The sequence below is a fragment of the Lycium ferocissimum genome, chromosome 11 (genome assembly GCF_029784015.1).
Source record: "Lycium ferocissimum isolate CSIRO_LF1 chromosome 11, AGI_CSIRO_Lferr_CH_V1, whole genome shotgun sequence".
Classification (NCBI taxonomy): Eukaryota; Viridiplantae; Streptophyta; class Magnoliopsida; order Solanales; family Solanaceae; genus Lycium; species Lycium ferocissimum.
This window is the reverse complement of record NC_081352.1, coordinates 42,699,081-42,709,071: the sequence shown is the minus strand read 5'-3', so window position 1 is coordinate 42,709,071 and position 9,991 is coordinate 42,699,081. Positions and strand designations below refer to the sequence as shown.

At 34.5% G+C, this 9,991-nt stretch overlaps 1 non-coding gene across 1 annotated transcript; it reads right to left on the bottom strand.

The window, feature by feature from the left end:
* Positions 1–4,425: 4,425 nt before the first annotated feature.
* Positions 4,426–4,498, bottom strand: TRNAN-GUU (transfer RNA asparagine (anticodon GUU)). The gene has a single exon. It is a non-coding gene; the product is annotated as a tRNA-Asn (tRNA).
* Between the last annotated feature and the right edge of the window lie 5,493 nt (positions 4,499–9,991).

The following is a 9,991-nucleotide window of genomic DNA, read 5'->3' as shown; positions in this document are numbered from 1 at the left end:
TCATATGTCATAACCCTTAAAAGTTTTTTTTATCAATTAAAATTTTAATATTCTCACTTTTAAATTAGAATATAAGTTCTTCTCGTTCCCTATCTGATTGTCACATCAGGTTAGCACTTTCTTCACTATAATATTTTATTATGTGCTTGCAATTTTTTCATGACAATAATTTATTTTCTTTCTACTTTCTACAATGAAATTATTTAGGGTTCATCATAGTCATGATTTATTCAGTTCTTCACTCTTTTACATGGTGACACTGCTTGTGAAGAATCCTACGTACACCCCTGATTATGGAGTTAGCGGATGGTAATTACTGAGAACTTTGATTTATAGATTCACACATGAGTTGAGCAATTTGGATTGACAAAGAGTCGAGCTTTGGTTAGTTGGCATCGAGAGGTGAGTAGTAATCTTACCACAATTCGAATTTCCATAACCTGCATGGTTTATACATGATTTTGAAATTGCATATGGGATAAGTCTTTTACTTGATCGGATACCGAAATATGTATTTGAGATGTTTACCGTTATTTTAGACGTTCTCATAGTTACCAGACCTGTTTTTACTATTATTAAAATGAAATTACATGATTCGATAAGAACTGAAATTGCCTGTACTATTTTGAAAATGCTTTCATATGAGTAATTACTATTTACTAAGAAAAGTATTCAGGATAGGCCCAAAAACAAGGAAACTCTGCCTGGTTTTATGTAAATTCCCATTAAGGCTTGCTTTGGGATCCTACCCATTAGGGCTTATGGCCCTAAATTGGGCCGCGACAAAGTTGGTATTAGAGCTTAGTTTATTCCTGTGACTCATGGAGCACACATTAGTAGTAGAATCTCAATTATGGTTATGTTGCCGGCCATTCCCATAATCATGTTTCTACAAGGGCGTGATAGGATGTGTATTGTCTTTCTTTCTTATTTCTCCTTACATGTATGACATTTAGGACCAACTAGATGCATCTAACATTGTTTATTTTGGTAACCATATGACTAACACCCGATCATCTTCTGGCGGAGCTAGGATAGTTGTTCGCAGGCACTTAATGCCACTTGGGGTAAGCAACCGACTTCCACCGCTAGGGGAAGAAGCAGAGCTCGCAGACGGGGCCGCGATATCACCGCGAAGACCCTCAAAACCACCACGAGGAATAAGAGAGAGCCCACTCCTGAAATGAATGCTAGCCCACCTCCACCATCAAATGAGGTGTCACCGCCGGGAGGGCGCCTATCTCTGCGAGAGAGTTATAGAGAAGTGAGCGAGATATAATGAATAGATAAGAGAGGGTTCAACAGTAGAATACTGCACTTGCACAGAGTCAGACTTTTAAAAATAAAGAGGTATCTTTGTTAGAGTTCCTGTCGTTGAAATTGCCAAAATTCAGGTTCTGATAGTTCAGCAGATCCTCAAGGGTTCTTGGATGGCACACTCAAGGTGCTACGCACTCTCAGATGTTCTAGTGAGAAAGTAGTAGAGCTTGCAGCATACAAACTAGAGGACATGGCAATACCTTGTATGAAATTGTGTTGCTAGGGAGGCCTGCAGGAGCAACACCACTGACATAGGACGAGTTCACTAAGTTCTTCATGGATCATTTTCCTCCTGACAATATGAGCCAAAAATATGCTTGAGAGATTGATTCGGACTCCAAATATGGATGTGTCAATGTATAATACCCAGTTTTGTACGCTAGCTAGATATGCTCCTTACTTGGTGTTGGATGAAGCAGGTCGAGTTCGAGAGGTTTGTTAATGGGCTAGTTGGTCGTATGTACAATGCAGTCCCGAGATGAAGACGTTGACCTATTCTTATGCTTGATCTTACTAAAAAAAGATTGAAAACAGGGATGTGATGAACATGCAACCAATGATTTACGTAAAAAGGCCAAGACAAGAGGATCATTCAGCGGCGGCTTTAGTGCAAATCGCAAAGCAGAGAATCAGGGACAGCAGCATCGGGGTTCTTAGGTAGGGACAAATTCGATTTCACAGTCTGCATACAGACTACATCATGGAAAGGGTACCCGAGGGGGACATCATCATCATCATTTGGATATCGTAATTTTGGGCAGATTTACGCCACTACTCCTTTACCCGCTGCACTGCCGAGATCACATTTAGACGATCGTGTTTTGATTGGAAGGTGTTATCGGTGCATCCAGTTTCGACATCATATGATGGACTGCCCTCAACCTCCGAGAAATTCTAGCCAAGCTTTTGTTCAGTTAGCTACACTTACTCCGGCTACTCGTAATATATCGTGCAGGTGAATAATGATTCTTGAAAATAATTTGACAAAATACCTAAATAAAAATAGTTATTAGTAAATTACCGAAAAATGCAAAATTTGCTATTTAGTTCTATTTAACGATGGCGCACCCTCCCCGATACGTTATTCTTTTTAAAATGGCAAGCCAAAATTGGATGTCACCACCTGTTCCATGATTGACTTATTGTTAACCATCTAGAAGTTAATCCACTGTCCAACAACATACTTCTTCTTTCATGGATCGTCAGCACCATATTTTTTTTTTCCAAACTGTCTCATATTTCTTTCGCATAGTTATAAGTAACAAATAAATCAAATAAAGGATTAGTCATATGGTTCAACAAATGTCCTCTAAACAGTTTTGTTATCCTTTTGAAATTTCTTTTTAGCAGCATTATCAACAATCACAGTAGCAGCAAAACTACTAGTAGTGTTAGAAACATTAATAGTAATTTTAGGAACATCAACAGGTGGTTCGTCAAACAAAACATAATCAACTTCTAAATGTTCAAAGAAAATCAGAAGCTTTTGAGACCAACGTTTAAAATCGTCCAAAGGCTCAAGCTTTAATAAATCGGGAAGAGTTTTATTCGAAGAAATAGTCATTTGATCAATATTGTAGGTATGAATCCGCTTTCAAAATTGTAGTAAAATTAGTACAATATTGACCAAGAACAAGTAAAACAAGAAAATAACTTAGGGCCTGTTTGGCTTAGCTTAAAAAAAGCAACTTATAAGCTGAAAACAACTTATAAGCCAAAAAAAAAAAAAAAAATTGGGGTAGTAGTTGGGGTACCCCAACTTATTTTTTTGGGCTTATTTTAAGCACAAAATGGCTTATAAAAATTTGGCCTAAACACTCAAAAAAGTGAAAACATCTTTTTTCGGTGCCCGCAGGGGCGATCCGGATTTTGGTTGTGGGTTCCCAACAAAGATATTTCGGAATACAAAAATGAGCTTAATAAGTAAAAAAGGAGGGGCTCGATCCTGCATCTAGCGCTCCGCCTGGTTACTTTTTGCCACTGAGCCAAGCATCCATGTTTTTACTGAGTTCCCATCTAATTATTATTATACCTTGAATATATTTTTCAATACAATTACAAGGTGCCGTAAAAAGTTATGGGTTCCGGAACACACTCGCCACCGGTGGATCCGCTTCTGCTTTTCCAAAGAATTTATAAGCCAATCCAAACGGGCTCTTGTTGATTAACGATGCGTACCGACGGCGGCTCCACGCCGAAAGTCGATTTCGGTCGGCTGCAGGCAAATCGTTTAAGCCCGGTCCGCTCACCTCCAAAGCACTCCTGAACAATTGCACTAGTGGCTGGAAGTTTGGAGTTGCACAAACAAAATTGCCCAAAAAAAGGAGAAGAAGAAATGATTTTACTTTGTCTCTTTTACTCTATCCAAAGATGAACATCAAGATCACATATATATATATATAGAAGAAAATAGTTAGCTTTGTCTGCATACTTTTCGAAATTTTAAAATTAAATACGGCCATAAAGACAATTGTAATGAAGGCCATAAATGCAATTGCCCATAGAGGCAATTCAAACCATTTGGCAACAATAATATTTCTTCATTATGAAGGCTATTATTAAGGATTCAACTTTTGGTCAAAATTAATACTTGGTGGACCCATGATTTTCAAATCTTGGGCTTGCCTCTGCTGTCAAAGATGAAAGCATTTTCACCCGAATTCTGAAGGTTTCTTCCATTTGCATCATTCTTCAGTGTGGATATAATTTGATCAGGTAAAGCTATAGCCTTACTGAGGAATTCCTTTTAGTCTTCTCTTATAAGTTACTAAATTGGTCTGCCAGTATGCGGGGTTGCTTGGGCAGCTCAAGCACTCTAGTTACCTAAAGCCAAAAAATATTTGGAGGCTTTAAATTTTAAAAAAATAAATCTTTTTTCCCCCAAACAATCTATTCTTTTTTTTTTTTTTTTTGGTTTCCGCGGGTGTCGGCATTCGCATCGGCCCGTATATCGGGTGATTCGCGCCGCATAGGGTCCCGTTCGGGGGTAGCGCTCCCTTACCAAGCACTTTTCCATACCCAAAAAGTTGAACCCGAGCATATTCCTTAAGGGAGGAAATTTTATCCACGTAAGAACAAGCATCGCTTTGGTGGTGGCTTGGCTTACGCTAGAAGAAGGGGTTGAACCTTCGACCTTGTGGTTAACAGCCACACGCTCTAACCACTGAGATATTCCAGGTTTTTATTTTTATTAATATTTGAGGTGCAAAGTTGTTAATAATTTTTCTATTATCTATTTCTTCTAATAATTCTTTTCCGAATGACAATATAGCCAACACATTTAATCTTTCCTGAAAATTGTTCATCTTCGGTGAAAAAAAAGCAATTTTAATTTTATTTTTCCGCTTATGCAACTATTACAAAAATTGTTAACATTTTTTTGTATGAAATATATGCATTTGAAAAAGATCCAAGTCTTTTTATTTGATTGAATATGTCGACTAGAGTATTACTTTTTTACTTGTGCTATTTTCCTTAACTCTTTAATTTAGAAAATAAGTCTAAACCATCGATATCATACCGACAACTATATTTAAGGAACATTCAAGGTTCAGACAATATCTTTGAAGTTCCCGTCATCTAATGATTTCAAAATTTTACCACTAAAATCTTTTTACTGTTGAACTTTTAAGCAGTTTGAGAACGAAAGTAAGAAAGAAACATAAAAGAGAAAATATGTAATCTTATATGAGAAGGGAAAAGAAAGATTGTGACTTGGACAAAATAAGGAAGAGAGTGTAAGAATTTACAACTATTCACACATCCGTTATGCAGGCTGATATTGATGGTTTACTCAGAAATGTAACAAAATTATCTTTCCTTTCATATGAATTTTTTTTTTCTTTTTTTTTTTTTTTATTACATGGGGGTAGGGGAAGTAGGTTATAAAATTCTGTTGTATGTTAATTGAGGTAATAATCTTGCTCAAAATCGAATGGCATTTTCTCAATTTTTACAAAAAAATAACTCCAAACTTTTCTCACCTCACTCTCTGCCTCCCATTCTTACGCCACCTCTTCAACATAATAACACTTTCTCCAATTCCAATTCTTCAACCCTCTCTCTCTCTCTCTCTGTTTCTCAGGAAAATCTCGGGTCAGGTACAAGGTAAGCTAAGATTTTTTTAGGGTTTCATTTGAGCTAGTAATACCTGAGTTAGATTCAATTTAAAGCGAGCTCTTTGTGCTCAATATGTGATAGTCGAACACTTTAAACGTGAGATTTTTGGTGATATTTCTTTTCAATTTTTTAGGAACTAATTTTTGGCTGTTAGACTTGTTAATCTGTGCTTCTTCTTCCTTTCTATCTTTTTTTTTTTTTTTTTTTTACTAGTTTACGTACATTGTTAGTGTTTTAGATCTGCCTGGAAAAGGCTGTGCTTTTTGAGTTTTGAAAATCATGCTCATTGATGTACCTAAACCAAGTAGATTTATTTCTAAGAGGAACTATACTTGCGGTGTATATAATTGTATATGTTGGTATAAGTGTTTGTATATGTTGGTATTAAGAATCTGAATATATTTGTATTTTTTGATATAATTTTATATATTGCTCTTTTGGGGTTAAATGTGTCTAAGTGTGTATTTTCGTGTATAATATTGTATAATTATATGTATCTATCTTTTTTGTATATAAGTGTATACCATTGTACAAAAGTGTTTTGGGGCTATATTTTTGCAATGTAATTCGACGAAGTGTACATTTATGAAATTTTCCCAAAGTAGAAATGGGTGAGAAGATTACGAAAGTGGGATTGACCTCCCAAGCGCCAAAAGTTCGAACTTCAATCAATCGAAATTTATTGTGATTCCTACGAAAAAAATTACTTTTCTACTAAAAGTACTCAATTTTTTTAGGATACAGACATATTACCCACGACTATACGAGAAGTTGTTATATGACACACCTATACGCTTTCATGGCCACCTAATTTAAAAAACATATAAAACGGAATAATTACCACTGCTTGATGCGCTCTCATATGGGAGATTGACATACGACTCTCGCTTTGCTTACATGCGTATTTATTTATTTTCTTCTTTTTTAATTTTTTTTCGACTATACGTGTCATTTTTTTATTAAAAAAATTGAATTTTCTTTTTAAAAAATAATTTTTTAAAACCCGTTTTTTTAAAAAAAAAATTGAAAATTTGATTTTTTTTAAACCATTTAAAAAAAAAAAACTGAAAACATGGATTAAAAAGCCGAATTTTCTTTAAAAAAAAAAAGATTTTTAAAACGCATTTTTAAAAAAAAAAATTGAAAATTTGATTTTTTTTTTCAAAACCATTTGTTAACCGAAAACATGAATTCTTTTAAAATATGGAAAAATGGATTTGTTAAAAATATGGAAAACTTGATTTTTTTAAAAAAATATCTTAAAAAATCTTGATTTTCATGATTTCATTTCTTAAGACACTTTTATTTTTTAAATAAAATCCGGAAAAAGTGTTTTTCTTGTCAAAATGTTAAAAAACTGAATTTTTATAAAATTTTGAAAAAATTAATTATTTTTTTAAATGTGAAAAACCCGTTTTTTAAAACTAGATTTATTTTCATATTTAAGAAAATACAGATTTTTAAGAGAAAAAAATTAAGTTTTCCCCTTTTTTATGTTTCTCACTCTCTCAAAGAGAGTGAAACACACTCTCTTTTCGACGTCAGCGTTTAGGGGGGTAATTATTCCGTTTTAAATAAGTTTAGGGGGTAATTATTCTGTTTTAAATAAGTTTAGAGGGTAATAGGAACTAGGGAAAAGTAAGGTGTGTCGTAACACATCCGGAGTATAGTTCGGGGTAAGAGTAAAGGAAACTTATTTTTTATTAAAAAAAAACTAAGAAATCTATTATTTCTAAAAAATGGGGCCCTCAAATTTGGGGGCCTAAAGCAAGTGCCTTGCTTCACCGTGGACCAGGCCTGCCAGTATGTGGCCCTGTAAGAATGTATGAACTGAAAATGACCTTCCGAACTCATATTTTGAACTTGTGATATCTTCTTTGATTTGCCATAAAGTAGTAATTTCTCCCTTAATCGTTTGAATAGCTAAAAATGACAATTAATCAGATTCCACTGCGCTATCAGAAAAGTCATGATGAAAGCACCACTTCAGACCACTTTAAAGCTTGAAACTCAGCCGCATCATTAGTGCAGCATCCAAAATAGGCAAAAGATGCCATAATCATGTTCCTAAATGATATCTCAGTATGCCTCCTCCTCCGACACTCCCTGAATTAGGGATGACAAGCGGTGCAATGTTAAAAGAGCGCTAACTAATATTTAAAATATTGTTTTTCGTGTTAAGGGTGGCTAGGAACTAGTATAGTATCATTTAGCATTATAATAAATACGCGAGGTGTAGTAGACATTATTTAGGGTCGAAGGAGAGCCCTCGGGGCAAATCAAAGTTGGAAATTGCGCGACAGTTTAAAGTTTCAAATGAGCGCGCACAAGGCCTAATTAACTTCAAATGATCACTATTCCAGCATATAATGAGTTACACTCTATCATTGTTAGTCCGATTTAGTAGAATAGTACGTCTAGTTCGTTAGTTGGACATATTCCTGCAAAAAGTTATGGGATACGAAGTGGGACACGAGGTACAACTTGTGGAGCGCGATGTACAAATCTGTGGCCTAGCCAAAATTCTAATAAGTCTTGCTATTAAAAATTTTCAATAAGTGAAACTAAATAATACTGGAATTCAAACATTTCCAATGGTTTGAACCGTGTTAGTTTTAACTGCAGGAACATTTGAGCGGTGTAGTTCCAATGGTTTAAAGGTCTTCGAGTTCAATCTAGATGTATTACCGTCCAAACCATATTTTCATATTAAAATATAATTAAAGTTTAATTAATTTTGAAATGATGGTTAAAACATGAATGACGATTAAAAAGTTGCTATTTGCCTATTTCTTCCTATGGTATGGCTGTTGGTGCCCATTTGCATGTTATTTTATATAATTGCTATTAATGGAGAAATTCTAGGGATTAATCAAGGACGTACGAGGCTACGACTAATAGGAGTTACCAAGCACTATATTTTTATTCCGTCCCATCAAAAGGATTAATAGTGTTCTGACTTACCCTCCAAAGATAATTCAAACTTTACCAAGCATGATTGAATAAGGAACTTCTAAGGGATTTCATTATTAATCTTTTGGTGATACACCTCTTAGAGTGAAATTGCAGCTACAAAAGAATAAGTATTGGTTTAGCATCACCAAAAATATAAATTATATTGTATGAAGACTTATCTGTGATTGATACATTTCCATCTCTTAGTCTAAATTGTAATCAACCTCCCGGATAAATTGTATAAATGGTCACATGATTATAATCTTTTTTTAACCAAAGTCACATAATTTTATAAATGTTGAGTAAGAAAATTATCACTTATCCGAAGGTTGGATTTTTCAATAATTATGACTTTTGTGTTAGTAGGGTGAAAGTTTTGTGATTATTCTGTCAGAAAACATAATTATGTGTCCACGTTAAGAGTTGTATTGGTCGCTATATTTACTTTTTGTGTGATCATAGTTAAACTACTCCTATTTCTTTTGAAGGCTTCTAAAAAAGTTGTCAATTTTAACACAAAAATGAATAATTACATAGAAATTTCGAAAGCAGAAGGTTAAATGCAAATTGCTCATAGGGGCACCCCCATTAATGTGGTTGAAGCAGTTCCAAATTCTTCTACCTATGTGATTGCCCTAGCTAGGTGGAGGCCTAACTAAGAAATATAGAAAAAGTTTCACTCAGAACATAGTCCGTATGAACTAATTTACGGGAAGGCAAGTGTGGTTTTCCACAAGGAGGATGAAGATTTGCTAGCGGAGAAGGGTCATGATCTGACTCCAGTCGACAAGTTCTGACGTACTCGACCTCAAATTGATAGACTTCGGAACGAATTTAAGAGATTCTTTCCTATGAGAGGCTCAGATAAGATTGAGGTGTATGATTCGCGGCGTGTTTTCATTATATCACTTGTGCGGACAATGTTAATTGCTTTTATGGAAAGACATCAATGGTAATACATGTGGTATGCGCATGTGCATTTAATGATGGACTCCGAAATTTCAAAACAGATATGTAATCTACTTTGGTTCCAGTACCAATGAATTGCCGGAACTTCCTTGGCACGACCATGATCTAAATATTACATATAAAAATGATCAATCTAAATATTACCGATAATTTTTGTGATACTCCTTTGGACAAGGTGGCTTCATCACCGCATAGATGTCGGTATATCAATAAACTGAACTCCCTCTCTCGTTTCTTTTTTACTTTGTTGTGTTCATCTTGTTGTTTAGATTTCTCTTATCTTTTATTGTTAGTGCCCTTCTCTTGATTTGTTAATTAATTTTACCGTTCGACCAAGGGCAGCTCAAGGGAGAGATTGATTAAGTCATTGCTTTATGCCCAAAATTTTGAAGCTCCCAATTTTTTTTTATAATGAATGTTTATGATTTTATTTTCTCTTAGATGTAATATTGATATTAATATAAAAAAGAGAATGTACCAAAAAAAAAAAAAAAAAAAAAAAGGAAAGAAACAAAGATTGTCTACTTTTTAACGGGAGAAATATTTTAGAACTTTGAATTAAACTACTCAAAATTTCATATTAGTAAAAAATTATTTTATAACAAGATCCAAGGTAATGTATTGCAAC